This window comes from Gadus chalcogrammus, chromosome 12 (genome assembly GCF_026213295.1).
Source record: "Gadus chalcogrammus isolate NIFS_2021 chromosome 12, NIFS_Gcha_1.0, whole genome shotgun sequence".
NCBI lineage: Eukaryota > Metazoa > Chordata > Actinopteri > Gadiformes > Gadidae > Gadus > Gadus chalcogrammus.
This window is the reverse complement of record NC_079423.1, coordinates 8,302,865-8,323,674: the sequence shown is the minus strand read 5'-3', so window position 1 is coordinate 8,323,674 and position 20,810 is coordinate 8,302,865. Positions and strand designations below refer to the sequence as shown.

General features: G+C 44.5%; 29 non-coding genes across 29 annotated transcripts; all 29 read right to left on the bottom strand.

The window, feature by feature from the left end:
- Positions 1 to 626: 626 nt before the first annotated feature.
- On the bottom strand, positions 627 to 745 carry LOC130397289 (5S ribosomal RNA). The gene has a single exon (XR_008899885.1). It is a non-coding gene; the product is annotated as a 5S ribosomal RNA (ribosomal RNA).
- A 529-nt stretch (positions 746 to 1,274) lies between these two features.
- On the bottom strand, positions 1,275 to 1,393 carry LOC130397287 (5S ribosomal RNA). Its single transcript, XR_008899883.1, has one exon. It is a non-coding gene; the product is annotated as a 5S ribosomal RNA (ribosomal RNA).
- A 529-nt stretch (positions 1,394 to 1,922) lies between these two features.
- LOC130397286 (5S ribosomal RNA) lies at positions 1,923 to 2,041 on the bottom strand. Its single transcript, XR_008899882.1, has one exon. It is a non-coding gene; the product is annotated as a 5S ribosomal RNA (ribosomal RNA).
- A 528-nt stretch (positions 2,042 to 2,569) lies between these two features.
- LOC130397285 (5S ribosomal RNA) lies at positions 2,570 to 2,688 on the bottom strand. The gene has a single exon (XR_008899881.1). It is a non-coding gene; the product is annotated as a 5S ribosomal RNA (ribosomal RNA).
- Positions 2,689 to 3,217: 529 nt separating this feature from the next.
- LOC130397284 (5S ribosomal RNA) lies at positions 3,218 to 3,336 on the bottom strand. Its single transcript, XR_008899880.1, has one exon. It is a non-coding gene; the product is annotated as a 5S ribosomal RNA (ribosomal RNA).
- Positions 3,337 to 3,865: 529 nt separating this feature from the next.
- On the bottom strand, positions 3,866 to 3,984 carry LOC130397283 (5S ribosomal RNA). Its single transcript, XR_008899879.1, has one exon. It is a non-coding gene; the product is annotated as a 5S ribosomal RNA (ribosomal RNA).
- A 529-nt stretch (positions 3,985 to 4,513) lies between these two features.
- Positions 4,514 to 4,632, bottom strand: LOC130397280 (5S ribosomal RNA). Its single transcript, XR_008899877.1, has one exon. It is a non-coding gene; the product is annotated as a 5S ribosomal RNA (ribosomal RNA).
- A 529-nt stretch (positions 4,633 to 5,161) lies between these two features.
- Positions 5,162 to 5,280, bottom strand: LOC130397279 (5S ribosomal RNA). Its single transcript, XR_008899876.1, has one exon. It is a non-coding gene; the product is annotated as a 5S ribosomal RNA (ribosomal RNA).
- Positions 5,281 to 5,809: 529 nt separating this feature from the next.
- Positions 5,810 to 5,928, bottom strand: LOC130397278 (5S ribosomal RNA). The gene has a single exon (XR_008899875.1). It is a non-coding gene; the product is annotated as a 5S ribosomal RNA (ribosomal RNA).
- A 529-nt stretch (positions 5,929 to 6,457) lies between these two features.
- On the bottom strand, positions 6,458 to 6,576 carry LOC130397277 (5S ribosomal RNA). Its single transcript, XR_008899874.1, has one exon. It is a non-coding gene; the product is annotated as a 5S ribosomal RNA (ribosomal RNA).
- A 529-nt stretch (positions 6,577 to 7,105) lies between these two features.
- Positions 7,106 to 7,224, bottom strand: LOC130397276 (5S ribosomal RNA). Its single transcript, XR_008899873.1, has one exon. It is a non-coding gene; the product is annotated as a 5S ribosomal RNA (ribosomal RNA).
- Positions 7,225 to 7,753: 529 nt separating this feature from the next.
- On the bottom strand, positions 7,754 to 7,872 carry LOC130397274 (5S ribosomal RNA). Its single transcript, XR_008899871.1, has one exon. It is a non-coding gene; the product is annotated as a 5S ribosomal RNA (ribosomal RNA).
- Positions 7,873 to 8,400: 528 nt separating this feature from the next.
- On the bottom strand, positions 8,401 to 8,519 carry LOC130397273 (5S ribosomal RNA). The gene has a single exon (XR_008899870.1). It is a non-coding gene; the product is annotated as a 5S ribosomal RNA (ribosomal RNA).
- Positions 8,520 to 9,048: 529 nt separating this feature from the next.
- LOC130397272 (5S ribosomal RNA) lies at positions 9,049 to 9,167 on the bottom strand. The gene has a single exon (XR_008899869.1). It is a non-coding gene; the product is annotated as a 5S ribosomal RNA (ribosomal RNA).
- Positions 9,168 to 9,696: 529 nt separating this feature from the next.
- LOC130397271 (5S ribosomal RNA) lies at positions 9,697 to 9,815 on the bottom strand. Its single transcript, XR_008899868.1, has one exon. It is a non-coding gene; the product is annotated as a 5S ribosomal RNA (ribosomal RNA).
- A 529-nt stretch (positions 9,816 to 10,344) lies between these two features.
- Positions 10,345 to 10,463, bottom strand: LOC130394446 (5S ribosomal RNA). The gene has a single exon (XR_008897603.1). It is a non-coding gene; the product is annotated as a 5S ribosomal RNA (ribosomal RNA).
- A 2,162-nt stretch (positions 10,464 to 12,625) lies between these two features.
- Positions 12,626 to 12,745, bottom strand: LOC130395788 (5S ribosomal RNA). The gene has a single exon (XR_008898802.1). It is a non-coding gene; the product is annotated as a 5S ribosomal RNA (ribosomal RNA).
- A 519-nt stretch (positions 12,746 to 13,264) lies between these two features.
- LOC130397270 (5S ribosomal RNA) lies at positions 13,265 to 13,383 on the bottom strand. Its single transcript, XR_008899867.1, has one exon. It is a non-coding gene; the product is annotated as a 5S ribosomal RNA (ribosomal RNA).
- Positions 13,384 to 13,912: 529 nt separating this feature from the next.
- On the bottom strand, positions 13,913 to 14,031 carry LOC130397269 (5S ribosomal RNA). The gene has a single exon (XR_008899866.1). It is a non-coding gene; the product is annotated as a 5S ribosomal RNA (ribosomal RNA).
- A 529-nt stretch (positions 14,032 to 14,560) lies between these two features.
- LOC130397268 (5S ribosomal RNA) lies at positions 14,561 to 14,679 on the bottom strand. Its single transcript, XR_008899865.1, has one exon. It is a non-coding gene; the product is annotated as a 5S ribosomal RNA (ribosomal RNA).
- A 529-nt stretch (positions 14,680 to 15,208) lies between these two features.
- LOC130397267 (5S ribosomal RNA) lies at positions 15,209 to 15,327 on the bottom strand. The gene has a single exon (XR_008899864.1). It is a non-coding gene; the product is annotated as a 5S ribosomal RNA (ribosomal RNA).
- A 529-nt stretch (positions 15,328 to 15,856) lies between these two features.
- On the bottom strand, positions 15,857 to 15,975 carry LOC130397266 (5S ribosomal RNA). Its single transcript, XR_008899863.1, has one exon. It is a non-coding gene; the product is annotated as a 5S ribosomal RNA (ribosomal RNA).
- A 528-nt stretch (positions 15,976 to 16,503) lies between these two features.
- On the bottom strand, positions 16,504 to 16,622 carry LOC130397265 (5S ribosomal RNA). Its single transcript, XR_008899862.1, has one exon. It is a non-coding gene; the product is annotated as a 5S ribosomal RNA (ribosomal RNA).
- A 529-nt stretch (positions 16,623 to 17,151) lies between these two features.
- LOC130397263 (5S ribosomal RNA) lies at positions 17,152 to 17,270 on the bottom strand. The gene has a single exon (XR_008899860.1). It is a non-coding gene; the product is annotated as a 5S ribosomal RNA (ribosomal RNA).
- Positions 17,271 to 17,799: 529 nt separating this feature from the next.
- LOC130397262 (5S ribosomal RNA) lies at positions 17,800 to 17,918 on the bottom strand. Its single transcript, XR_008899859.1, has one exon. It is a non-coding gene; the product is annotated as a 5S ribosomal RNA (ribosomal RNA).
- Positions 17,919 to 18,447: 529 nt separating this feature from the next.
- On the bottom strand, positions 18,448 to 18,566 carry LOC130397261 (5S ribosomal RNA). Its single transcript, XR_008899858.1, has one exon. It is a non-coding gene; the product is annotated as a 5S ribosomal RNA (ribosomal RNA).
- Positions 18,567 to 19,095: 529 nt separating this feature from the next.
- LOC130397260 (5S ribosomal RNA) lies at positions 19,096 to 19,214 on the bottom strand. Its single transcript, XR_008899857.1, has one exon. It is a non-coding gene; the product is annotated as a 5S ribosomal RNA (ribosomal RNA).
- Positions 19,215 to 19,742: 528 nt separating this feature from the next.
- LOC130397259 (5S ribosomal RNA) lies at positions 19,743 to 19,861 on the bottom strand. The gene has a single exon (XR_008899856.1). It is a non-coding gene; the product is annotated as a 5S ribosomal RNA (ribosomal RNA).
- Positions 19,862 to 20,389: 528 nt separating this feature from the next.
- On the bottom strand, positions 20,390 to 20,508 carry LOC130397258 (5S ribosomal RNA). Its single transcript, XR_008899855.1, has one exon. It is a non-coding gene; the product is annotated as a 5S ribosomal RNA (ribosomal RNA).
- Between the last annotated feature and the right edge of the window lie 302 nt (positions 20,509 to 20,810).

Genomic DNA, 20,810 nt, shown 5'->3' with positions numbered 1-20,810 from the left:
CAGGCGGTCTCCCATCCAAGTACTAACCAGGCCCGACCCTGCTTAGCTTCCGAGATCAGACGAGATCGGGCGTGTTCAGGGTGGTATGGCCGTAAGCAATTAGTGCAGGCGCAAAACCAGGTTTTATACAGTAGCACATAAGGAGTGAGAAAGCTGCTGAGGCTCGACGTTACACTTTTACAAAAACAATCATTAGTTAGATATAAACGGCAGTAATTGATTCAGTAGGACTCCTTATCCATGTAAACGATCATTGTGACATCTGAATTCATTAATTATCTGAAATACACTGCGTGTGCGTGTGATGTTAAATGTTTGAACCAAGGTTAACGGTTAAAGTGTCAGAGAATGGGTGGTGATTTTTTGACGTCCTCCCATGATCTGAAGTGAGCGTGCGTGTTTGTGTTGGTGAAAGTTTAAGAAATGTACAACTGTCGGTTCAGCTCTCTGGTGCTCCCTGCTGGCAGTATCACTATACTGTCCTCATGTTTCACAAAAATAGTTTTGAGAGACGTTGTCAGTTTTTGTATGTTGCTTAAATCCTCCAAAGCGGTTGGCAGTAAACATCAGGTCACGGTACGCCACGGTAGGCCACGGAGTCAATGAGCTCGAGTTGAAAAAGAAAAAGCTTACAGCACCTGGTATTCCCAGGCGGTCTCCCATCCAAGTACTAACCAGGCCCGACCCTGCTTAGCTTCCGAGATCAGACGAGATCGGGCGTGTTCAGGGTGGTATGGCCGTAAGCAATTAGTGCAGGCGCAAAACCAGGTTTTATACAGTAGCACATAAGGAGTGAGAAAGCTGCTGAGGCTCGACGTTACACTCTTACAAAAACAATCATTAGTTAGATATAAACGGCAGTAATTGATTCAGTAGGACTCCTTATCCATGTAAACGATCATTGTGACATCTGAATTCATTAATTATCTGAAATACACTGCGTGTGCGTGTGATGTTAAATGTTTGAACCAAGGTTAACGGTTAAAGTGTCAGAGAATGGGTGGTGATTTTTTGACGTCCTCCCATGATCTGAAGTGAGCGTGCGTGTTTGTGTTGGTGAAAGTTTAAGAAATGTACAACTGTCGGTTCAGCTCTCTGGTGCTCCCTGCTGGCAGTATCACTATACTGTCCTCATGTTTCACAAAAATAGTTTTGAGAGACGTTGTCAGTTTTTGTATGTTGCTTAAATCCTCCAAAGCGGTTGGCAGTAAACATCAGGTCACGGTACGCCACGGTAGGCCACGGAGTCAATGAGCTCGAGTTGAAAAAGAAAAAGCTTACAGCACCTGGTATTCCCAGGCGGTCTCCCATCCAAGTACTAACCAGGCCCGACCCTGCTTAGCTTCCGAGATCAGACGAGATCGGGCGTGTTCAGGGTGGTATGGCCGTAAGCAATTAGTGCAGGCGCAAAACCAGGTTTTATACAGTAGCACATAAGGAGTGAGAAAGCTGCTGAGGCTCGACGTTACACTTTTACAAAAACAATCATTAGTTAGATATAAACGGCAGTAATTGATTCAGTAGGACTCCTTATCCATGTAAACGATCATTGTGACATCTGAATTCATTAATTATCTGAAATACACTGCGTGTGCGTGTGATGTTAAATGTTTGAACCAAGGTTAACGGTTAAAGTGTCAGAGAATGGGTGGTGATTTTTTGACGTCCTCCCATGATCTGAAGTGAGCGTGCGTGTTTGTGTTGGTGAAAGTTTAAGAAATGTACAACTGTCGGTTCAGCTCTCTGGTGCTCCCTGCTGGCAGTATCACTATACTGTCCTCATGTTTCACAAAAATAGTTTTGAGAGACGTTGTCAGTTTTTGTATGTTGCTTAAATCCTCCAAAGCGGTTGGCAGTAAACATCAGGTCACGGTACGCCACGGTAGGCCACGGAGTCAATGAGCTCGAGTTGAAAAAGAAAAAGCTTACAGCACCTGGTATTCCCAGGCGGTCTCCCATCCAAGTACTAACCAGGCCCGACCCTGCTTAGCTTCCGAGATCAGACGAGATCGGGCGTGTTCAGGGTGGTATGGCCGTAAGCAATTAGTGCAGGCGCAAAACCAGGTTTTATACAGTAGCACATAAGGAGTGAGAAAGCTGCTGAGGCTCGACGTTACACTTTTACAAAAACAATCATTAGTTAGATATAAACGGCAGTAATTGATTCAGTAGGACTCCTTATCCATGTAAACGATCATTGTGACATCTGAATTCATTAATTATCTGAAATACACTGCGTGTGCGTGTGATGTTAAATGTTTGAACCAAGGTTAACGGTTAAAGTGTCAGAGAATGGGTGGTGATTTTTTGACGTCCTCCCATGATCTGAAGTGAGCGTGCGTGTTTGTGTTGGTGAAAGTTTAAGAAATGTACAACTGTCGGTTCAGCTCTCTGGTGCTCCCTGCTGGCAGTATCACTATACTGTCCTCATGTTTCACAAAATAGTTTTGAGAGACGTTGTCAGTTTTTGTATGTTGCTTAAATCCTCCAAAGCGGTTGGCAGTAAACATCAGGTCACGGTACGCCACGGTAGGCCACGGAGTCAATGAGCTCGAGTTGAAAAAGAAAAAGCTTACAGCACCTGGTATTCCCAGGCGGTCTCCCATCCAAGTACTAACCAGGCCCGACCCTGCTTAGCTTCCGAGATCAGACGAGATCGGGCGTGTTCAGGGTGGTATGGCCGTAAGCAATTAGTGCAGGCGCAAAACCAGGTTTTATACAGTAGCACATAAGGAGTGAGAAAGCTGCTGAGGCTCGACGTTACACTTTTACAAAAACAATCATTAGTTAGATATAAACGGCAGTAATTGATTCAGTAGGACTCCTTATCCATGTAAACGATCATTGTGACATCTGAATTCATTAATTATCTGAAATACACTGCGTGTGCGTGTGATGTTAAATGTTTGAACCAAGGTTAACGGTTAAAGTGTCAGAGAATGGGTGGTGATTTTTTGACGTCCTCCCATGATCTGAAGTGAGCGTGCGTGTTTGTGTTGGTGAAAGTTTAAGAAATGTACAACTGTCGGTTCAGCTCTCTGGTGCTCCCTGCTGGCAGTATCACTATACTGTCCTCATGTTTCACAAAAATAGTTTTGAGAGACGTTGTCAGTTTTTGTATGTTGCTTAAATCCTCCAAAGCGGTTGGCAGTAAACATCAGGTCACGGTACGCCACGGTAGGCCACGGAGTCAATGAGCTCGAGTTGAAAAAGAAAAAGCTTACAGCACCTGGTATTCCCAGGCGGTCTCCCATCCAAGTACTAACCAGGCCCGACCCTGCTTAGCTTCCGAGATCAGACGAGATCGGGCGTGTTCAGGGTGGTATGGCCGTAAGCAATTAGTGCAGGCGCAAAACCAGGTTTTATACAGTAGCACATAAGGAGTGAGAAAGCTGCTGAGGCTCGACGTTACACTTTTACAAAAACAATCATTAGTTAGATATAAACGGCAGTAATTGATTCAGTAGGACTCCTTATCCATGTAAACGATCATTGTGACATCTGAATTCATTAATTATCTGAAATACACTGCGTGTGCGTGTGATGTTAAATGTTTGAACCAAGGTTAACGGTTAAAGTGTCAGAGAATGGGTGGTGATTTTTTGACGTCCTCCCATGATCTGAAGTGAGCGTGCGTGTTTGTGTTGGTGAAAGTTTAAGAAATGTACAACTGTCGGTTCAGCTCTCTGGTGCTCCCTGCTGGCAGTATCACTATACTGTCCTCATGTTTCACAAAAATAGTTTTGAGAGACGTTGTCAGTTTTTGTATGTTGCTTAAATCCTCCAAAGCGGTTGGCAGTAAACATCAGGTCACGGTACGCCACGGTAGGCCACGGAGTCAATGAGCTCGAGTTGAAAAAGAAAAAGCTTACAGCACCTGGTATTCCCAGGCGGTCTCCCATCCAAGTACTAACCAGGCCCGACCCTGCTTAGCTTCCGAGATCAGACGAGATCGGGCGTGTTCAGGGTGGTATGGCCGTAAGCAATTAGTGCAGGCGCAAAACCAGGTTTTATACAGTAGCACATAAGGAGTGAGAAAGCTGCTGAGGCTCGACGTTACACTTTTACAAAAACAATCATTAGTTAGATATAAACGGCAGTAATTGATTCAGTAGGACTCCTTATCCATGTAAACGATCATTGTGACATCTGAATTCATTAATTATCTGAAATACACTGCGTGTGCGTGTGATGTTAAATGTTTGAACCAAGGTTAACGGTTAAAGTGTCAGAGAATGGGTGGTGATTTTTTGACGTCCTCCCATGATCTGAAGTGAGCGTGCGTGTTTGTGTTGGTGAAAGTTTAAGAAATGTACAACTGTCGGTTCAGCTCTCTGGTGCTCCCTGCTGGCAGTATCACTATACTGTCCTCATGTTTCACAAAAATAGTTTTGAGAGACGTTGTCAGTTTTTGTATGTTGCTTAAATCCTCCAAAGCGGTTGGCAGTAAACATCAGGTCACGGTACGCCACGGTAGGCCACGGAGTCAATGAGCTCGAGTTGAAAAAGAAAAAGCTTACAGCACCTGGTATTCCCAGGCGGTCTCCCATCCAAGTACTAACCAGGCCCGACCCTGCTTAGCTTCCGAGATCAGACGAGATCGGGCGTGTTCAGGGTGGTATGGCCGTAAGCAATTAGTGCAGGCGCAAAACCAGGTTTTATACAGTAGCACATAAGGAGTGAGAAAGCTGCTGAGGCTCGACGTTACACTCTTACAAAAACAATCATTAGTTAGATATAAACGGCAGTAATTGATTCAGTAGGACTCCTTATCCATGTAAACGATCATTGTGACATCTGAATTCATTAATTATCTGAAATACACTGCGTGTGCGTGTGATGTTAAATGTTTGAACCAAGGTTAACGGTTAAAGTGTCAGAGAATGGGTGGTGATTTTTTGACGTCCTCCCATGATCTGAAGTGAGCGTGCGTGTTTGTGTTGGTGAAAGTTTAAGAAATGTACAACTGTCGGTTCAGCTCTCTGGTGCTCCCTGCTGGCAGTATCACTATACTGTCCTCATGTTTCACAAAAATAGTTTTGAGAGACGTTGTCAGTTTTTGTATGTTGCTTAAATCCTCCAAAGCGGTTGGCAGTAAACATCAGGTCACGGTACGCCACGGTAGGCCACGGAGTCAATGAGCTCGAGTTGAAAAAGAAAAAGCTTACAGCACCTGGTATTCCCAGGCGGTCTCCCATCCAAGTACTAACCAGGCCCGACCCTGCTTAGCTTCCGAGATCAGACGAGATCGGGCGTGTTCAGGGTGGTATGGCCGTAAGCAATTAGTGCAGGCGCAAAACCAGGTTTTATACAGTAGCACATAAGGAGTGAGAAAGCTGCTGAGGCTCGACGTTACACTTTTACAAAAACAATCATTAGTTAGATATAAACGGCAGTAATTGATTCAGTAGGACTCCTTATCCATGTAAACGATCATTGTGACATCTGAATTCATTAATTATCTGAAATACACTGCGTGTGCGTGTGATGTTAAATGTTTGAACCAAGGTTAACGGTTAAAGTGTCAGAGAATGGGTGGTGATTTTTTGACGTCCTCCCATGATCTGAAGTGAGCGTGCGTGTTTGTGTTGGTGAAAGTTTAAGAAATGTACAACTGTCGGTTCAGCTCTCTGGTGCTCCCTGCTGGCAGTATCACTATACTGTCCTCATGTTTCACAAAAATAGTTTTGAGAGACGTTGTCAGTTTTTGTATGTTGCTTAAATCCTCCAAAGCGGTTGGCAGTAAACATCAGGTCACGGTACGCCACGGTAGGCCACGGAGTCAATGAGCTCGAGTTGAAAAAGAAAAAGCTTACAGCACCTGGTATTCCCAGGCGGTCTCCCATCCAAGTACTAACCAGGCCCGACCCTGCTTAGCTTCCGAGATCAGACGAGATCGGGCGTGTTCAGGGTGGTATGGCCGTAAGCAATTAGTGCAGGCGCAAAACCAGGTTTTATACAGTAGCACATAAGGAGTGAGAAAGCTGCTGAGGCTCGACGTTACACTTTTACAAAAACAATCATTAGTTAGATATAAACGGCAGTAATTGATTCAGTAGGACTCCTTATCCATGTAAACGATCATTGTGACATCTGAATTCATTAATTATCTGAAATACACTGCGTGTGCGTGTGATGTTAAATGTTTGAACCAAGGTTAACGGTTAAAGTGTCAGAGAATGGGTGGTGATTTTTTGACGTCCTCCCATGATCTGAAGTGAGCGTGCGTGTTTGTGTTGGTGAAAGTTTAAGAAATGTACAACTGTCGGTTCAGCTCTCTGGTGCTCCCTGCTGGCAGTATCACTATACTGTCCTCATGTTTCACAAAAATAGTTTTGAGAGACGTTGTCAGTTTTTGTATGTTGCTTAAATCCTCCAAAGCGGTTGGCAGTAAACATCAGGTCACGGTACGCCACGGTAGGCCACGGAGGCAATGAGCTCGAGTTGAAAAAGAAAAAGCTTACAGCACCTGGTATTCCCAGGCGGTCTCCCATCCAAGTACTAACCAGGCCCGACCCTGCTTAGCTTCCGAGATCAGACGAGATCGGGCGTGTTCAGGGTGGTATGGCCGTAAGCAATTAGTGCAGGCGCAAAACCAGGTTTTATACAGTAGCACATAAGGAGTGAGAAAGCTGCTGAGGCTCGACGTTACACTTTTACAAAAACAATCATTAGTTAGATATAAACGGCAGTAATTGATTCAGTAGGACTCCTTATCCATGTAAACGATCATTGTGACATCTGAATTCATTAATTATCTGAAATACACTGCGTGTGCGTGTGATGTTAAATGTTTGAACCAAGGTTAACGGTTAAAGTGTCAGAGAATGGGTGGTGATTTTTTGACGTCCTCCCATGATCTGAAGTGAGCGTGCGTGTTTGTGTTGGTGAAAGTTTAAGAAATGTACAACTGTCGGTTCAGCTCTCTGGTGCTCCCTGCTGGCAGTATCACTATACTGTCCTCATGTTTCACAAAAATAGTTTTGAGAGACGTTGTCAGTTTTTGTATGTTGCTTAAATCCTCCAAAGCGGTTGGCAGTAAACATCAGGTCACGGTACGCCACGGTAGGCCACGGAGTCAATGAGCTCGAGTTGAAAAAGAAAAAGCTTACAGCACCTGGTATTCCCAGGCGGTCTCCCATCCAAGTACTAACCAGGCCCGACCCTGCTTAGCTTCCGAGATCAGACGAGATCGGGCGTGTTCAGGGTGGTATGGCCGTAAGCAATTAGTGCAGGCGCAAAACCAGGTTTTATACAGTAGCACATAAGGAGTGAGAAAGCTGCTGAGGCTCGACGTTACACTTTTACAAAAACAATCATTAGTTAGATATAAACGGCAGTAATTGATTCAGTAGGACTCCTTATCCATGTAAACGATCATTGTGACATCTGAATTCATTAATTATCTGAAATACACTGCGTGTGCGTGTGATGTTAAATGTTTGAACCAAGGTTAACGGTTAAAGTGTCAGAGAATGGGTGGTGATTTTTTGACGTCCTCCCATGATCTGAAGTGAGCGTGCGTGTTTGTGTTGGTGAAAGTTTAAGAAATGTACAACTGTCGGTTCAGCTCTCTGGTGCTCCCTGCTGGCAGTATCACTATACTGTCCTCATGTTTCACAAAAATAGTTTTGAGAGACGTTGTCAGTTTTTGTATGTTGCTTAAATCCTCCAAAGCGGTTGGCAGTAAACATCAGGTCACGGTACGCCACGGTAGGCCACGGAGGCAATGAGCTCGAGTTGAAAAAGAAAAAGCTTACAGCACCTGGTATTCCCAGGCGGTCTCCCATCCAAGTACTAACCAGGCCCGACCCTGCTTAGCTTCCGAGATCAGACGAGATCGGGCGTGTTCAGGGTGGTATGGCCGTAAGCAATTAGTGCAGGCGCAAAACCAGGTTTTATACAGTAGCACATAAGGAGTGAGAAAGCTGCTGAGGCTCGACGTTACACTTTTACAAAAACAATCATTAGTTAGATATAAACGGCAGTAATTGATTCAGTAGGACTCCTTATCCATGTAAACGATCATTGTGACATCTGAATTCATTAATTATCTGAAATACACTGCGTGTGCGTGTGATGTTAAATGTTTGAACCAAGGTTAACGGTTAAAGTGTCAGAGAATGGGTGGTGATTTTTTGACGTCCTCCCATGATCTGAAGTGAGCGTGCGTGTTTGTGTTGGTGAAAGTTTAAGAAATGTACAACTGTCGGTTCAGCTCTCTGGTGCTCCCTGCTGGCAGTATCACTATACTGTCCTCATGTTTCACAAAAATAGTTTTGAGAGACGTTGTCAGTTTTTGTATGTTGCTTAAATCCTCCAAAGCGGTTGGCAGTAAACATCAGGTCACGGTACGCCACGGTAGGCCACGGAGTCAATGAGCTCGAGTTGAAAAAGAAAAGCTTACAGCACCTGGTATTCCCAGGCGGTCTCCCATCCAAGTACTAACCAGGCCCGACCCTGCTTAGCTTCCGAGATCAGACGAGATCGGGCGTGTTCAGGGTGGTATGGCCGTAAGCAATTAGTGCAGGCGCAAAACCAGGTTTTATACAGTAGCACATAAGGAGTGAGAAAGCTGCTGAGGCTCGACGTTACACTTTTACAAAAACAATCATTAGTTAGATATAAACGGCAGTAATTGATTCAGTAGGACTCCTTATCCATGTAAACGATCATTGTGACATCTGAATTCATTAATTATCTGAAATACACTGCGTGTGCGTGTGATGTTAAATGTTTGAACCAAGGTTAACGGTTAAAGTGTCAGAGAATGGGTGGTGATTTTTTGACGTCCTCCCATGATCTGAAGTGAGCGTGCGTGTTTGTGTTGGTGAAAGTTTAAGAAATGTACAACTGTCGGTTCAGCTCTCTGGTGCTCCCTGCTGGCAGTATCACTATACTGTCCTCATGTTTCACAAAAATAGTTTTGAGAGACGTTGTCAGTTTTTGTATGTTGCTTAAATCCTCCAAAGCGGTTGGCAGTAAACATCAGGTCACGGTACGCCACGGTAGGCCACGGAGGCAATGAGCTCGAGTTGAAAAAGAAAAAGCTTACAGCACCTGGTATTCCCAGGCGGTCTCCCATCCAAGTACTAACCAGGCCCGACCCTGCTTAGCTTCCGAGATCAGACGAGATCGGGCGTGTTCAGGGTGGTATGGCCGTAAGCAATTAGTGCAGGCGCAAAACCAGGTTTTATACAGTAGCACATAAGGAGTGAGAAAGCTGCTGAGGCTCGACGTTACACTTTTACAAAAACAATCATTAGTTAGATATAAACGGCAGTAATTGATTCAGTAGGACTCCTTATCCATGTAAACGATCATTGTGACATCTGAATTCATTAATTATCTGAAATACACTGCGTGTGCGTGTGATGTTAAATGTTTGAACCAAGGTTAACGGTTAAAGTGTCAGAGAATGGGTGGTGATTTTTTGACGTCCTCCCATGATCTGAAGTGAGCGTGCGTGTTTGTGTTGGTGAAAGTTTAAGAAATGTACAACTGTCGGTTCAGCTCTCTGGTGCTCCCTGCTGGCAGTATCACTATACTGTCCTCATGTTTCACAAAAATAGTTTTGAGAGACGTTGTCAGTTTTTGTATGTTGCTTAAATCCTCCAAAGCGGTTGGCAGTAAACATCAGGTCACGGTACGCCACGGTAGGCCACGGAGTCAATGAGCTCGAGTTGAAAAAGAAAAAGCTTACAGCACCTGGTATTCCCAGGCGGTCTCCCATCCAAGTACTAACCAGGCCCGACCCTGCTTAGCTTCCGAGATCAGACGAGATCGGGCGTGTTCAGGGTGGTATGGCCGTAAGCAATTAGTGCAGGCGCAAAACCAGGTTTTATACAGTAGCACATAAGGAGTGAGAAAGCTGCTGAGGCTCGACGTTACACTCTTACAAAAACAATCATTAGTTAGATATAAACGGCAGTAATTGATTCAGTAGGACTCCTTATCCATGTAAACGATCATTGTGACATCTGAATTCATTAATTATCTGAAATACACTGCGTGTGCGTGTGATGTTAAATGTTTGAACCAAGGTTAACGGTTAAAGTGTCAGAGAATGGGTGGTGATTTTTTGACGTCCTCCCATGATCTGAAGTGAGCGTGCGTGTTTGTGTTGGTGAAAGTTTAAGAAATGTACAACTGTCGGTTCAGCTCTCTGGTGCTCCCTGCTGGCAGTATCACTATACTGTCCTCATGTTTCACAAAAATAGTTTTGAGAGACGTTGTCAGTTTTTGTATGTTGCTTAAATCCTCCAAAGCGGTTGGCAGTAAACATCAGGTCACGGTACGCCACGGTAGGCCACGGAGTCAATGAGCTCGAGTTGAAAAAGAAAAAGCTTACAGCACCTGGTATTCCCAGGCGGTCTCCCATCCAAGTACTAACCAGGCCCGACCCTGCTTAGCTTCCGATATCAGACGAGATCTGGCGTGTTCAGGGTGGTATGGCCGTAAGCAATTAGTGCAGGCGCAAAACCAGGTTTTATACAGTAGCACATAAGGAGTGTGAAAGCTGCTGAGGCTCGACGTTACACTTTTACAAAAACAATCATTAGTTAGATATAAACGGCAGTAATTGATTCAGTAGGACTCCTTATCCATGTAAACGATCATTGTGACATCTGAATTCATTAATTATCTGAAATACACTGCGTGTGCGTGTGATGTTAAATGTTTGAACCAAGGTTAACGGTTAAAGTGTCAGAGAATGGGTGGTGATTTTTTGACGTCCTCCCATGATCTGGGCCCCGTTTCCCGAAAGCATCGTTAGCCTAAGTGGATCGTGAAGTGCGTCGTAAGGGCATCGTAGAGTTTTCACCGCGTTTCCCGAAAGCATCGTGGGGAACGAACGTCTTGAAAACGCTCGTAGCTAACGAGTACTCCAGGGGTGCTCGTAGGACGCTAAGAGCATCGTCAGCTATAGCCTCAGTGGCGACACCATCGGACATTCCGTCTATTGGATGCGTTTTATTAAAACGCATTGCGCCTTTATGTTCTTAGTTTGGTAATTAATAAAGATTATTAATTTATTTATTAATAAAGATGTTAAAATGGCCAAAATAAAACGGGACAGTCCAGAAAATGTTTGCGCAGGCAGGGCACTCAAAATGTGTGAGAGAAAGTGGGGGGATTTGTGCAGACTGACATAGGCTACTCATAAAACGTAGCATAAAATAATGTAAAAATTAAATTAAATTAAAAAAAATTAAAATAAAGAAATAAAATAAATTATAAAAAACAAGCAAAGGAGCAGGCAAAAGGCTGGGATATGGTGGGGATTGGTCACGTTGACGGGAATGTTTAGTGACATGTGGGAGGGTGGAGGGGGTTAAAAAAAAGTCTCAATCACTCTTCGACGCGCATGAAAACCAGCCGCGTAGTTATGAGGGAGGCCGTCCTCACACCGATCTTCCTCGTCGTCATCGTCCTCAGCGTCCTCCGGTTCAAGCAATGCCACCCCAGCCTTAGCTGCAATGTTGTGCAACATAGCCGTCACACATATCACGGCGCATGACTTGGCCGGCGAAAACTGGAGCCCTCCGCCTGACTTGTGATGAAGGCATCTAATATAGCGCAACTTCCACCTCCCGATCGTGCGCTCAACGATGCACCGGGCCAGACGGTGGGCTTCGTTGTATTCCTCATCAATACATACCTTACCCTATTTCCAGAGGGGCTTTTATAGCCAATCAAATGATCAATCAAGGAAACCCTTATGCGGAATCAATTAAGTCGGCTCTCTTTGCTGCGCAAAGCATGTTTCAGAAATCAGCCCATTAAGATAAATGTAGTTGTCACACAAGCAATTTTTAATTTTTTGTCATATGGAATTATTTCAGGGGGGAAAATGCCGTGAAACGCACAGTGCATTCAGGATTAGGACTGATATATGTCGGTTTAAGCCTAATCAATTGTGTTTTAATGTCTTGCTATAGCATTCATCTAATTGCAGTCTATTTTTTTCGGAGGCTACTCTGCTGTTGTCCTTGATGGGGATTTATTTTAACCCTTTTTAACACAATTTTCCTGCGACATTCCTGCGTCTCCCCCTCCTACGGAGCCCATTTCAGCACCGTGTCAGTAGACAGTTACAATCCTACGACGTCGTGAGTGCAGCGAATGCGCGTTCACGTTAAGAGGAGTTTCGGGAAACGCTCCAAAGAAATTGACGATGGATCGCAAAATCCATCGTGAGAATGATCGTACGAGCGTGGATCCATCGTTATCGGGAAACGGGGCCCTGAAGTGAGCGTGCGTGTTTGTGTTGGTGAAAGTTTAAGAAATGTACAACTGTCGTTTCAGCTCTCTGGTGCTGCCTGCTGGCAGTATCACTATACTGTCCTCATGTTTCACAAAAATAGTTTTGAGAGACGTTGTCAGTTTTTGTATGTTGCTTAAATCCTCCAAAGCGGTTGGCAGTAAACATCAGGTCACGGTACGCCACGGTAGGCCACGGAGGCAATGAGCTCGAGTTTAAAAAGAAAAAGCTTACAGCACCTGGTATTCCCAGGCGGTCTCCCATCCAAGTACTAACCAGGCCCGACCCTGCTTAGCTCCCGAGTTCAGACGAGATCGGGCGTGTTTTTTTTTTTTTTTTTCTTGTGGTGACACCCGTCACTACTTAAAGCAACCTGGGCTTCTGAGGAGGTCTCCCATCCAAGTACTAACCAGGCCCGACCCTGCTTAGCTTCCGATATCAGACGAGATCGGGCGTGTTCAGGGTGGTATGGCCGTAAGCAATTAGTGCAGGCGCAAAACCAGGTTTTATACAGTAGCACATAAGGAGTGAGAAAGCGGCTGAGGCTTGACGTTACACTTTTACAAAAACAATCATTAGTTAGATATAAACGGCAGTAATTGATTCAGTAGGACTCCTTATCCATGTAAACGATCATTGTGACATCTGAATTCATTAATTATCTGAAATACACTGCGTGTGCGTGTGATGTTAAATGTTTGAACCAAGGTTAACGGTTAAAGTGTCAGAGAATGGGTGGTGATTTTTTGACGTCCTCCCATGATCTGAAGTGAGCGTGCATGTTTGTGTTGGTGAAAGTTTAAGAAATGTACAACTGTCGGTTCAGCTCTCTGGTGCTCCCTGCTGGCAGTATCACTATACTGTCCTCATGTTTCACAAAAACAGTTTTGAGAGACGTTGTCAGTTTTTGTATGTTGCTTAAATCCTCCAAAGCGGTTGGCAGTAAACATCAGGTCACGGTACACCACGGAGTCAATGAGCTCGAGTTGAAAAAGAAAAAGCTTACAGCACCTGGTATTCCCAGGCGGTCTCCCATCCAAGTACTAACCAGGCCCGACCCTGCTTAGCTTCCGAGATCAGACGAGATCGGGCGTGTTCAGGGTGGTATGGCCGTAAGCAATTAGTGCAGGCGCAAAACCAGGTTTTATACAGTAGCACATAAGGAGTGAGAAAGCTGCTGAGGCTCGACGTTACACTTTTACAAAAACAATCATTAGTTAGATATAAACGGCAGTAATTGATTCAGTAGGACTCCTTATCCATGTAAACGATCATTGTGACATCTGAATTCATTAATTATCTGAAATACACTGCGTGTGCGTGTGATGTTAAATGTTTGAACCAAGGTTAACGGTTAAAGTGTCAGAGAATGGGTGGTGATTTTTTGACGTCCTCCCATGATCTGAAGTGAGCGTGCGTGTTTGTGTTGGTGAAAGTTTAAGAAATGTACAACTGTCGGTTCAGCTCTCTGGTGCTCCCTGCTGGCAGTATCACTATACTGTCCTCATGTTTCACAAAAATAGTTTTGAGAGACGTTGTCAGTTTTTGTATGTTGCTTAAATCCTCCAAAGCGGTTGGCAGTAAACATCAGGTCACGGTACGCCACGGTAGGCCACGGAGTCAATGAGCTCGAGTTGAAAAAGAAAAAGCTTACAGCACCTGGTATTCCCAGGCGGTCTCCCATCCAAGTACTAACCAGGCCCGACCCTGCTTAGCTTCCGAGATCAGACGAGATCGGGCGTGTTCAGGGTGGTATGGCCGTAAGCAATTAGTGCAGGCGCAAAACCAGGTTTTATACAGTAGCACATAAGGAGTGAGAAAGCTGCTGAGGCTCGACGTTACACTTTTACAAAAACAATCATTAGTTAGATATAAACGGCAGTAATTGATTCAGTAGGACTCCTTATCCATGTAAACGATCATTGTGACATCTGAATTCATTAATTATCTGAAATACACTGCGTGTGCGTGTGATGTTAAATGTTTGAACCAAGGTTAACGGTTAAAGTGTCAGAGAATGGGTGGTGATTTTTTGACGTCCTCCCATGATCTGAAGTGAGCGTGCGTGTTTGTGTTGGTGAAAGTTTAAGAAATGTACAACTGTCGGTTCAGCTCTCTGGTGCTCCCTGCTGGCAGTATCACTATACTGTCCTCATGTTTCACAAAAATAGTTTTGAGAGACGTTGTCAGTTTTTGTATGTTGCTTAAATCCTCCAAAGCGGTTGGCAGTAAACATCAGGTCACGGTACGCCACGGTAGGCCACGGAGGCAATGAGCTCGAGTTGAAAAAGAAAAAGCTTACAGCACCTGGTATTCCCAGGCGGTCTCCCATCCAAGTACTAACCAGGCCCGACCCTGCTTAGCTTCCGAGATCAGACGAGATCGGGCGTGTTCAGGGTGGTATGGCCGTAAGCAATTAGTGCAGGCGCAAAACCAGGTTTTATACAGTAGCACATAAGGAGTGAGAAAGCTGCTGAGGCTCGACGTTACACTCTTACAAAAACAATCATTAGTTAGATATAAACGGCAGTAATTGATTCAGTAGGACTCCTTATCCATGTAAACGATCATTGTGACATCTGAATTCATTAATTATCTGAAATACACTGCGTGTGCGTGTGATGTTAAATGTTTGAACCAAGGTTAACGGTTAAAGTGTCAGAGAATGGGTGGTGATTTTTTGACGTCCTCCCATGATCTGAAGTGAGCGTGCGTGTTTGTGTTGGTGAAAGTTTAAGAAATGTACAACTGTCGGTTCAGCTCTCTGGTGCTCCCTGCTGGCAGTATCACTATACTGTCCTCATGTTTCACAAAAATAGTTTTGAGAGACGTTGTCAGTTTTTGTATGTTGCTTAAATCCTCCAAAGCGGTTGGCAGTAAACATCAGGTCACGGTACGCCACGGTAGGCCACGGAGTCAATGAGCTCGAGTTGAAAAAGAAAAAGCTTACAGCACCTGGTATTCCCAGGCGGTCTCCCATCCAAGTACTAACCAGGCCCGACCCTGCTTAGCTTCCGAGATCAGACGAGATCGGGCGTGTTCAGGGTGGTATGGCCGTAAGCAATTAGTGCAGGCGCAAAACCAGGTTTTATACAGTAGCACATAAGGAGTGAGAAAGCTGCTGAGGCTCGACGTTACACTTTTACAAAAACAATCATTAGTTAGATATAAACGGCAGTAATTGATTCAGTAGGACTCCTTATCCATGTAAACGATCATTGTGACATCTGAATTCATTAATTATCTGAAATACACTGCGTGTGCGTGTGATGTTAAATGTTTGAACCAAGGTTAACGGTTAAAGTGTCAGAGAATGGGTGGTGATTTTTTGACGTCCTCCCATGATCTGAAGTGAGCGTGCGTGTTTGTGTTGGTGAAAGTTTAAGAAATGTACAACTGTCGGTTCAGCTCTCTGGTGCTCCCTGCTGGCAGTATCACTATACTGTCCTCATGTTTCACAAAAATAGTTTTGAGAGACGTTGTCAGTTTTTGTATGTTGCTTAAATCCTCCAAAGCGGTTGGCAGTAAACATCAGGTCACGGTACGCCACGGTAGGCCACGGAGTCAATGAGCTCGAGTTGAAAAAGAAAAAGCTTACAGCACCTGGTATTCCCAGGCGGTCTCCCATCCAAGTACTAACCAGGCCCGACCCTGCTTAGCTTCCGAGATCAGACGAGATCGGGCGTGTTCAGGGTGGTATGGCCGTAAGCAATTAGTGCAGGCGCAAAACCAGGTTTTATACAGTAGCACATAAGGAGTGAGAAAGCTGCTGAGGCTCGACGTTACACTTTACAAAAACAATCATTAGTTAGATATAAACGGCAGTAATTGATTCAGTAGGACTCCTTATCCATGTAAACGATCATTGTGACATCTGAATTCATTAATTATCTGAAATACACTGCGTGTGCGTGTGATGTTAAATGTTTGAACCAAGGTTAACGGTTAAAGTGTCAGAGAATGGGTGGTGATTTTTTGACGTCCTCCCATGATCTGAAGTGAGCGTGCGTGTTTGTGTTGGTGAAAGTTTAAGAAATGTACAACTGTCGGTTCAGCTCTCTGGTGCTCCCTGCTGGCAGTATCACTATACTGTCCTCATGTTTCACAAAAATAGTTTTGAGAGACGTTGTCAGTTTTTGTATGTTGCTTAAATCCTCCAAAGCGGTTGGCAGTAAACATCAGGTCACGGTACGCCACGGTAGGCCACGGAGTCAATGAGCTCGAGTTGAAAAAGAAAAAGCTTACAGCACCTGGTATTCCCAGGCGGTCTCCCATCCAAGTACTAACCAGGCCCGACCCTGCTTAGCTTCCGAGATCAGACGAGATCGGGCGTGTTCAGGGTGGTATGGCCGTAAGCAATTAGTGCAGGCGCAAAACCAGGTTTTATACAGTAGCACATAAGGAGTGAGAAAGCTGCTGAGGCTCGACGTTACACTTTTACAAAAACAATCATTAGTTAGATATAAACGGCAGTAATTGATTCAGTAGGACTCCTTATCCATGTAAACGATCATTGTGACATCTGAATTCATTAATTATCTGAAATACACTGCGTGTGCGTGTGATGTTAAATGTTTGAACCAAGGTTAACGGTTAAAGTGTCAGAGAATGGGTGGTGATTTTTTGACGTCCTCCCATGATCTGAAGTGAGCGTGCGTGTTTGTGTTGGTGAAAGTTTAAGAAATGTACAACTGTCGGTTCAGCTCTCTGGTGCTCCCTGCTGGCAGTATCACTATACTGTCCTCATGTTTCACAAAAATAGTTTTGAGAGACGTTGTCAGTTTTTGTATGTTGCTTAAATCCTCCAAAGCGGTTGGCAGTAAACATCAGGTCACGGTACGCCACGGTAGGCCACGGAGTCAATGAGCTCGAGTTGAAAAAGAAAAAGCTTACAGCACCTGGTATTCCCAGGCGGTCTCCCATCCAAGTACTAACCAGGCCCGACCCTGCTTAGCTTCCGAGATCAGACGAGATCGGGCGTGTTCAGGGTGGTATGGCCGTAAGCAATTAGTGCAGGCGCAAAACCAGGTTTTATACAGTAGCACATAAGGAGTGAGAAAGCTGCTGAGGCTCGACGTTACACTTTTACAAAAACAATCATTAGTTAGATATAAACGGCAGTAATTGATTCAGTAGGACTCCTTATCCATGTAAACGATCATTGTGACATCTGAATTCATTAATTATCTGAAATACACTGCGTGTGCGTGTGATGTTAAATGTTTGAACCAAGGTTAACGGTTAAAGTGTCAGAGAATGGGTGGTGATTTTTTGACGTCCTCCCATGATCTGAAGTGAGCGTGCGTGTTTGTGTTGGTGAAAGTTTAAGAAATGTACAACTGTCGGTTCAGCTCTCTGGTGCTCCCTGCTGGCAGTATCACTATACTGTCCTCATGTTTCACAAAAATAGTTTTGAGAGACGTTGTCAGTTTTTGTATGTTGCTTAAATCCTCCAAAGCGGTTGGCAGTAAACATCAGGTCACGGTACGCCACGGTAGGCCACGGAGTCAATGAGCTCGAGTTGAAAAAGAAAAAGCTTACAGCACCTGGTATTCCCAGGCGGTCTCCCATCCAAGTACTAACCAGGCCCGACCCTGCTTAGCTTCCGAGATCAGACGAGATCGGGCGTGTTCAGGGTGGTATGGCCGTAAGCAATTAGTGCAGGCGCAAAACCAGGTTTTATACAGTAGCACATAAGGAGTGAGAAAGCTGCTGAGGCTCGACGTTACACTCTTACAAAAACAATCATTAGTTAGATATAAACGGCAGTAATTGATTCAGTAGGACTCCTTATCCATGTAAACGATCATTGTGACATCTGAATTCATTAATTATCTGAAATACACTGCGTGTGCGTGTGATGTTAAATGTTTGAACCAAGGTTAACGGTTAAAGTGTCAGAGAATGGGTGGTGATTTTTTGACGTCCTCCCATGATCTGAAGTGAGCGTGCGTGTTTGTGTTGGTGAAAGTTTAAGAAATGTACAACTGTCGGTTCAGCTCTCTGGTGCTCCCTGCTGGCAGTATCACTATACTGTCCTCATGTTTCACAAAAATAGTTTTGAGAGACGTTGTCAGTTTTTGTATGTTGCTTAAATCCTCCAAAGCGGTTGGCAGTAAACATCAGGTCACGGTACGCCACGGTAGGCCACGGAGTCAATGAGCTCGAGTTGAAAAAGAAAAAGCTTACAGCACCTGGTATTCCCAGGCGGTCTCCCATCCAAGTACTAACCAGGCCCGACCCTGCTTAGCTTCCGAGATCAGACGAGATCGGGCGTGTTCAGGGTGGTATGGCCGTAAGCAATTAGTGCAGGCGCAAAACCAGGTTTTATACAGTAGCACATAAGGAGTGAGAAAGCTGCTGAGGCTCGACGTTACACTTTTACAAAAACAATCATTAGTTAGATATAAACGGCAGTAATTGATTCAGTAGGACTCCTTATCCATGTAAACGATCATTGTGACATCTGAATTCATTAATTATCTGAAATACACTGCGTGTGCGTGTGATGTTAAATGTTTGAACCAAGGTTAACGGTTAAAGTGTCAGAGAATGGGTGGTGATTTTTTGACGTCCTCCCATGATCTGAAGTGAGCGTGCGTGTTTGTGTTGGTGAAAGTTTAAGAAATGTACAACTGTCGGTTCAGCTCTCTGGTGCTCCCTGCTGGCAGTATCACTATACTGTCCTCATGTTTCACAAAAATAGTTTTGAGAGACGTTGTCAGTTTTTGTATGTTGCTTAAATCCTCCAAAGCGGTTGGCAGTAAACATCAGGTCACGGTACGCCACGGTAGGCCACGGAGTCAATGAGCTCGAGTTGAAAAAGAAAAAGCTTACAGCACCTGGTATTCCCAGGCGGTCTCCCATCCAAGTACTAACCAGGCCCGACCCTGCTTAGCTTCCGAGATCAGACGAGATCGGGCGTGTTCAGGGTGGTATGGCCGTAAGCAATTAGTGCAGGCGCAAAACCAGGTTTTATACAGTAGCACATAAGGAGTGAGAAAGCTGCTGAGGCTCGACGTTACACTTTTACAAAAACAATCATTAGTTAGATATAAACGGCAGTAATTGATTCAGTAGGACTCCTTATCCATGTAAACGATCATTGTGACATCTGAATTCATTAATTATCTGAAATACACTGCGTGTGCGTGTGATGTTAAATGTTTGAACCAAGGTTAACGGTTAAAGTGTCAGAGAATGGGTGGTGATTTTTTGACGTCCTCCCATGATCTGAAGTGAGCGTGCGTGTTTGTGTTGGTGAAAGTTTAAGAAATGTACAACTGTCGGTTCAGCTCTCTGGTGCTCCCTGCTGGCAGTATCACTATACTGTCCTCATGTTTCACAAAATAGTTTTGAGAGACGTTGTCAGTTTTTGTATGTTGCTTAAATCCTCCAAAGCGGTTGGCAGTAAACATCAGGTCACGGTACGCCACGGTAGGCCACGGAGTCAATGAGCTCGAGTTGAAAAAGAAAAAGCTTACAGCACCTGGTATTCCCAGGCGGTCTCCCATCCAAGTACTAACCAGGCCCGACCCTGCTTAGCTTCCGAGATCAGACGAGATCGGGCGTGTTCAGGGTGGTATGGCCGTAAGCAATTAGTGCAGGCGCAAAACCAGGTTTTATACAGTAGCACATAAGGAGTGAGAAAGCTGCTGAGGCTCGACGTTACACTTTACAAAAACAATCATTAGTTAGATATAAACGGCAGTAATTGATTCAGTAGGACTCCTTATCCATGTAAACGATCATTGTGACATCTGAATTCATTAATTATCTGAAATACACTGCGTGTGCGTGTGATGTTAAATGTTTGAACCAAGGTTAACGGTTAAAGTGTCAGAGAATGGGTGGTGATTTTTTGACGTCCTCCCATGATCTGAAGTGAGCGTGCGTGTTTGTGTTGGTGAAAGTTTAAGAAATGTACAACTGTCGGTTCAGCTCTCTGGTGCTCCCTGCTGGCAGTATCACTATACTGTCCTCATGTTTCACAAAAATAGTTTTGAGAGACGTTGTCAGTTTTTGTATGTTGCTTAAATCCTCCAAAGCGGTTGGCAGTAAACATCAGGTCACGGTACGCCACGGTAGGCCACGGAGTCAATGAGCTCGAGTTGAAAAAGAAAAAGCTTACAGCACCTGGTATTCCCAGGCGGTCTCCCATCCAAGTACTAACCAGGCCCGACCCTGCTTAGCTTCCGAGATCAGACGAGATCGGGCGTGTTCAGGGTGGTATGGCCGTAAGCAATTAGTGCAGGCGCAAAACCAGGTTTTATACAGTAGCACATAAGGAGTGAGAAAGCTGCTGAGGCTCGACGTTACACTTTTACAAAAACAATCATTAGTTAGATATAAACGGCAGTAATTGATTCAGTAGGACTCCTTATCCATGTAAACGATCATTGTGACATCTGAATTCATTAATTATCTGAAATACACTGCGTGTGCGTGTGATGTTAAATGTTTGAACCAAGGTTAACGGTTAAGTGTCAGAGAATGGGTGGTGATTTTTTGACGTCCTCCCATGATCTGAAGTGAGCGTGCGTGT